We start from the raw sequence: 7,618 nt of genomic DNA, 5'->3' as shown, positions 1-7,618 counted from the left end.
AACATTTATACACTTAATGAAATATAAGTCAGTATAGAGATTTTGATTTAGCATTAATATGCTATTTACATAAAAAACGGAACAACATATTATTGATAATGTGTTTTTGCAACGTTTAAGCATGGAAATTGAATGTAATATAAATTAGAAGAGCAAACAAACATTTGTTGGGGTTGATTAGTTTTGCACAATAAAATCCGGAACAATCAATTTTTAGATACTTAAAACTATTGAGATGTTACGGGAGGAACATTAAAGTGTAAATCAGATTTTAAATAGCTTTTAGAGTTCTAGTTTTTTTTAATCAAATCGTGATGGACAGACCGACCAACAGACAAAACGCACAAAAATAATCTTCTTTTATTCGGATGGGGGCACTAAAGAAAAAATAAATAAAATCTGATTTTTTAAAAAAGTTTAAGGAATTGGTTTAGCACCTGGTCATGTAGCGACGTTACGCTACTGCACGGAAATCACTGCATAAAAAGTCCATTAAAAAAAATGTGCGTGATATTTACATACAAAATGCATTATTAGCCTTTATAAACAAACAAAAATGTTTTCTTTTAATTTTAGCAGCTAGTTGACCCATGGAACTATACTAATGGAACACAAGCTTCGATATTTTATGATCAGAGTGCCGTCGCGCATCTTTTTTCGCGCACCATACCAATTTGAAAAATCGATGAGGATGCCAAAGAAGAAATTTACTCCGAGAGCCACTTGGATTGACCTTCATTGAGAGTAAAACTTCCCCACACTATATTTTATTAGATCTGTAAAAACTTTATCCATTTTCTGACTATCTGATAAAATAGATACAATTTCCCTGAATAATGGATCGTCACAAAAGATTTTTTTTTAAGGCCACTTCATTAAAATAGGTGTTTCCAGTACTTCCTCATTTGGGTATTTTACACAAAATCTGGATTTTTTTATGTACATGTCATTTTTATCATCTGTCCCGCGCAACCAAACCATCCACTTTTCCCGGTCACCAATGTTCTTAACAAGATATCAAGAGAGAGAGGCTGGTCCATTATTTGCGTAGTCCAGCCAGCTTTTTTTTTTTACAACCTTTTTTCGTTCTCTCTCATGAAGGATATGTTTTGAAAATTAGTCTTACAAAATACAATTCCAAACCAACTCATGCAGTTATCGTCTTTTCACAGTATTGAGGAGTCATCCTTTTTGCTAGCCAGAGTGTTAATTGGCAAAAGTGAAAAATTCATTTTCTTTAATTTTTTAAAGTAAATATTCATAACTATATCTTTTATATAATAATATATTTTTAAAATAATAATCTTTTATATAGACATGCTTTAATAGATCTAATAAATGATTAACTCGGACCTACCAATATGGGTATATAAATACTTAAATCTGGGTATTTAAAATTTCGAATGCGAATTTTTAAAAAACCGAACTTATATTGATCTAGATCTCTTGTATAATATCTAGAATAATATAGATCTACAACACCTAGGCCTAGACTAAAGTTAAAGACTAAGGTCTAGATTTATTTAACGTTTTAAAAAAAAATCAATAGATCTAATATAGACAGTCATGAGATCCACTCTATTTTATCTAGATCTAGACCATACATGAGATCAATAATTGTCAATATGAATATTTATAGATCTAGATGAGATCTAGTCAAATCTAGTGACTCTCTCTAGTCTAGATTCTAGATCTATCGATCATCTATGATCTAGTCTGTCTATAGCTATACTTACTATTATACACTTTTACAGTATATGAGTATACTCATACGAGTCATACTGGCTATACTATAGTATAGACACTATAGTTAGTATAGTTAATACTTTTTAATAGTAGATCTAGATTATATTCTATAATCTATCAATTCTATCTAAATTATTCTAAATCTAGACTTCACTTTCACATCACATTCAGTCATTCACACGATATTTGATACAGACAGTGAATGAAACGAATGCAGTAGTTATACTGATTATACTTAAAGTGACGATACTACTTATAGATCTACCAGTTGATAAACATCATCATCATAGATAATAATCTACATCTATAATCATAGTGCCCTTTATTTAGTCAATATAGTCAAGTCAAGGTAGTGGAATGTAAACTCCAAGGTTTAATACAATATGGTATGAGTCTATGAGTTAGTATAAGATCTAATTATTTTGTTACTTTGTTAGTTTGTATGTGACAGTATGTCAATGTCTCAATTAAAATAATTAATATCACCAGCCATATCATTTTAAATATTTAAAAAGTAGACATAGATTTTTATTATATTATAAATAGATAGATTAGATCTACATATGATTTTACAAACTTTAGAAATGATTGATTTTATTTTTTATTGATAAGCCTTCTAGACTAGATCTAGCATCTCTAGCTAGACTCTAACATGTAGATTGTAGATCTTTGAATTGGATCGATATTCACCTTCCTAAATTGTCTCTAAAGTCTATAGCTGATTTGAGAGGCCCAACGAGGCAAGACGAGTCTATTAGTACTCTGTCTCTTGATCTATCTAGTAGGCCTACTAAGCTAGTGCATTAGCCATAGTGTAGTCAAATCTTGACAACTAGTCTTCTAGATCTAAGCTTCTAGAATAATTAGATCTAGATCCAGTTTAGATTTAGAGTATAAAAGTTTTTACTACCTAAAATACTAAATCTACTGAGCTAAATTCTAGATATATAGATCCAGTTCAGATTAGGATATAAAAATATTCCACTAGCTAAAATTCTAAATCTACTGATCTATACTTAATATGTTAGATATTATATGACATCTATCTACAAAAATTATTATTAAGATATAATTATAGATTCTAGACTAGTTATATATGTACATAAATATATAAATAAAAGATAAAATTTATGCAGGCCTAGGTCGCATAAATTTATAATTGATCCAGATATATCAGTAAAAGTTACCTTCGATTGGCAGTTTTACCCAATCTAATCTATACAAGACAATTTATAATCCATGCCTTGCCTACACCCCATATATATTAGTTTCCATTCCATGCCATACCCATGAGTTCATGAAATAATAAATGATGTGGTGTCAAGTTGGATCTATCCCCTGAAATTCAGTACTTTAATATAAAACTCACATATCTAGTTAATTATTTGCTGACACTCTGATAAACTTGGACTTGTGTGATACATATATGTTTCTTATCAGATTTAATTAATGAAGTTTAGGTGCATTTTAACCAGTAATAAGGCTACAAAAGTATCATCAGGTGTATTCTAACCATTGGTATTTTTCCTGGCAACATTTCTATTCTAGTCTGTGATAAATTATAAATAAAAAAAATGTTTGTAATGTTTCAGTTATTAACAAGTAGAACCATGGCAACCAGTTCTGATGATGTACCAGAATGGCTCAAGGATCATACTTATACTATTTCTACTCTCTGGGCATCCATTCAATATTTAATGTAAGTACTACTATACAATTTTTATTCTAGTTATCTAATAGATGTTTTATGTGTGATTTTCATGGTCAAGCAACATCCAAATATCTGGGATGGAATTTAACATTTTTCTCTAAGTTTTTTTTTTTTTTTTTATAACACTCTTAAGCACATTCATCTTTCATGAATGCCTAATATACCATGGCTGTTGTGCAGGCCATTCCTTTACAATAAACTGTTAGATGAAATTAGGCAAAATTGTCTGATAATTTGTATTTTTGATACAATGTTTTCAATTTAATAATATTATTTTTTAATTGTAATGTTTTCAAAAGAAATTAACCAATATGCCTAATTGTATAATTACAGTTATGTTTGGAAATGCAAGAAAAAGGCATGCATTCCTGAAAAGTCAATGATTGGTTGCACCTCTTAAAAGTAAGGTACTGCAATTTTTCCCATGTACTTTTCTCATAAGCTGAAGTACTTGTATTTTTGAAAAACTAGTTTTCCATGAAAATGTAAATCATAATATATGTTATAGTTGCTTTTAGATTAGTTCAATGTGCATCAAATTAACTGAACATCTGCCTTCACCTATAGTAATAATTCATAACTATTAAGGTCAGGGCCATGTCTACACATTAACGCATGAGCTCCTTTTAGGTACAGACTATTTTTAGAATGGCAAAATTATATAACTATAATTAATAACATATATACGTTTAGCATGGTCAACACATATGTCACACATATTTTTTAATTTTTTTTAAAATCCTTTTATTTATTTTTATAACTAGATAACTTTCTGTTATGAGAAAAGATGAGATTCTTGGACTCCTGCATAGCACCACCAGAAAGGAAAATCCCATCATGTTGCAAAATAAAAGTCTTGGACCAATTTTAATTTAAGATATATATATTATACTGTAAGCTGTATACATATTTATGTATATCCTGTCATTCAGCCAACAGGTTTGGATTTAGTATTTCTTTAAATCTGTTTGATATTGTACTTGAAAACTATTAATCTGAGCCCCATTAAAACAAGAGGGAGTGCAGTGGATGAGTGGTAAGGGAAATTTTACTTTTTTTAAATTAAAATAAGAATCTAACAAAAGTAAACATATAAAATATGGTGCATTCTCCTTAAAACTAAAACCTGGTGCAAAGGTTTAAAATGTTGGCAAAAAAAAAAAGCAACATCAATTAAATATTCTTAATTCCCTTTGCAAAACTTACTGAGAAGAACATGCATGTTGTTCCCTCATAAGTTTCTTGACAGAGGAAATCTTGTTTATATTAGATTTGAATTAAGCAAATTAAGAAAGAAATTATAATCATTATTTCAAATGGTTGTATCTAAACCTTATGAATTATTTTTCAGTTATAAGTATATTGAAATGAATGGATAATCATGAAATTGTTAAATAATTGCTGCTATCATTCCATTGACTAAAGAACCATAATTTTTTTTTAAAATTAATTTCAAAATTAATAAATTAATTAATTTTCAAGCAGAGTTCACATAGATCTTGAGTGAAATTTTTCTTTTTTTGACTAAAGCTTCAATTTTATTGTATCATTAGTTTTTTATTTTTATTACCCAGAATATTTTAAAAATGAGTACACTATTTTCATGTAATAATGTAACTTGGTATTCACACATCAAAATACGCTATAATCTTTAGGCCATATAGATTTGTATAAATATAAATTAACATGCTTAAATACATTGTAAATGTATATTGTTTGGATAAGAATAAAGTTTTTCTGTAGACAATTATTGTTCAAGATTTGTTGATGCTCCTGCTTAATAAATTATATACACAGGTCATTAGTTTTAACACACTACTGACACAAGAAAAACTGGAAGCCCCCACTTCCATTACATAGATGTAATAAAACGTGACCTCAAATCAGTGAACATCAATACTGACAATTGGGAAGACATAGCTTTAGACCGCAACAGATGGAGAGACAGTGACCAAGAAAGCTATGGACAGTGAAAGTACATAGGTCTCAGCTCAGGAAGAAAAACGTACAATCCGAAAAATGGCCAGCTCCTCTACCACCGAAGCAAAAACCACCTTAACCTGTGCTATCTGTGGATGGGAGTGTCTCTCCGAAATAGGGCTCCACAGCCACATGAGGAAGTGTGCTCTGAGATGAAACCTTAGTCTTTCTATTTCTACGACTGAAGGAGGCGAATGATGATGATACAGGTCATTAGTTTTAACACGTCTGATAATAAATGACAGTACAAGTTATTGAATGAAAATTTGTCATTATTTCAGGTGCTTTAGGCCTACATCAATGTGAGGTACCAGTACTTTGATTGTGTCATATAACAATTTAAAGCAACATTTTGAAATGAATAGTGTGTAGAATTGACAGTAAATACATTTAAGTGATGGGCTGTGATCTGCATGAATTGAATTTGTGTTTTTGATCTTTACTTCAAGTAAATGTTAATAAACAATTAATTTTTAATGAATAAATAATTTAAAAATAATATACAAAGAAACCATAAACATCTACTTTATTTTAATAATTTTTTTTCATCAGAACAGAATTTCCAACTTTGCATTCTTAAAATAAAATATAATTTATTTAGAGTAGAGTCAGAACACAAAATCATAGTTTTGAAATTAAGTAAATTAAGCTAAGCTGTGATCTCTTATAAACATTTGTATATAGACTACACACAATTTAATTATTATTTTTCATCAAATTGCAGGAACTAGTACATGTACTTATGCATATTTGACAATAAAAAACCTTAGTCAATGAAATAGTAATACTAGTAAATGAGATAAAAGTAAACTAAATATCATCAATGCTATTGAAGCCACAATTGTTTCTTTTTATCTTGTTTGGTGGACTGCAATCAAAGTTGCTATTAATTTTACTAATTGTCTTAGCTGAAATGCCAGTGTCGTCTCTTTGAATCCTAAGCTTATTTTCTTGGTTACTGAAAGTCCAGATGTTTGGAGTTTCATTTTAAACACCTATATATTCCGAAATGGCCTTCCGATAGGCAAAACCTATTTGCCTAACATGTCATATGCACATAAAGAGGTACCACAGAAATGCTTTAAAGACAAGCTTAGGCGCCAACTTGCTTTAACTGACATAGAATAAGAGAGCACCTGGTTGCATACAGCTTCAGAGCGAGACAGCTGGAGGTCACTTACAAAGGTGTGGTATACACCAATGAAAATTAATTGCCGAGGGTAGACGGCAAAAAGAAAAAAAAAAACTGATTCTACCACAGGTGGACAATGGTTATGCCTGTGCTCAGTGTGGCATAATATGTAGGTCACAGCTGGGGCTGAGTAGCCACTGGAAACATAGCATTCCTCATAAGTCTTCGGAATCAAAGACAAGCCTATCATTTTTGTAGAATAGTTTGTAGCTTCTGTAAATGCATGAAATGCCGTCACAAATGACACAAGTCCTCTGTGAGTTTGATCATAGTTTGATGGATTATAAACATCTTACTTCTTTGCCTTATATTAAATGGTCCTTCTGTCTGTTCCACTAGGTTTATCTAAATATCATTGATATATCGTAACATGTCATCAAAATAAAAACTAGAATCTCTGCAACTGATTTACAAGTCAGAAGTCATATTAACACTTGCCATTAAAAAAAAACAATTTAGATTACTGAATAGTCAAATTAGTGACTGATTATTCGATTTATTTTAGGCCTATAATTTTTTTTATGTGAATATATAATGATCCTTTACACTTTGTGACTTTACTAGTAGATCTATACTTTGGAGTAGACTTGTTTGTTGAGCTAAAGTCGGAAGTACACATTGAATTTTACTGTGATCTAGTAATCATCTAGTCAAATGTAGTGATCTACTAGTACTAGATTCTAGATCTAGAGTCTAGTAGTAGAGAGAGTAGGCCTATCTGTCATATCGTGATCAGTAGGTGGCTGAAGTTTTATAAATCTATTCCATGACAAAAACCCTGGCTAGATTTAGATCTAGTGGTCTAGACATCTAGATCTAACTAGAATTAAACTAGAAAACTGAATTAGAGAAGTAGCTTTCTGGATCTAGAACTAGAATCTATATATTACTAATATTAGATCTAGTTGCGTCAAACGCTTAATTTTTGGTTGTTGTTTTTAATAAATGCACATAAAATACATTGTATTTTGGCAATAAAAATACCCAGT

The 7,618-nt window shown here is 30.1% G+C and overlaps 1 long non-coding RNA gene across 4 annotated transcripts; it reads left to right on the top strand.

Annotated features, from left to right (window-relative positions):
• The first annotated feature begins 629 nt into the window (after positions 1 to 629).
• LOC129926184 (uncharacterized) lies at positions 630 to 4,678 on the top strand. 4 transcript variants are annotated; one of them, XR_008777835.1, is made up of 5 exons: positions 630 to 1,511; positions 1,894 to 2,132; positions 3,339 to 3,445; positions 3,791 to 3,864; positions 4,222 to 4,678. It is a non-coding gene; the product is annotated as an uncharacterized LOC129926184 (long non-coding RNA). The 4 variants fall into 4 exon arrangements; XR_008777837.1 differs by lacking the exon at positions 630 to 1,511 and having other exon boundaries at positions 1,829 to 2,146; XR_008777836.1 differs by lacking the exon at positions 630 to 1,511 and having other exon boundaries at positions 1,830 to 2,132; positions 3,791 to 3,859.
• Positions 4,679 to 7,618: the final 2,940 nt, after the last annotated feature.

The sequence above is a fragment of the Biomphalaria glabrata genome, chromosome 5, assembly GCF_947242115.1.
Source record: "Biomphalaria glabrata chromosome 5, xgBioGlab47.1, whole genome shotgun sequence".
NCBI classification, from domain to species: Eukaryota; Metazoa; Mollusca; class Gastropoda; family Planorbidae; genus Biomphalaria; species Biomphalaria glabrata.
Note: the sequence above shows the minus strand (reverse complement) of the source record. Positions and strands in the feature narration are given on the sequence as shown.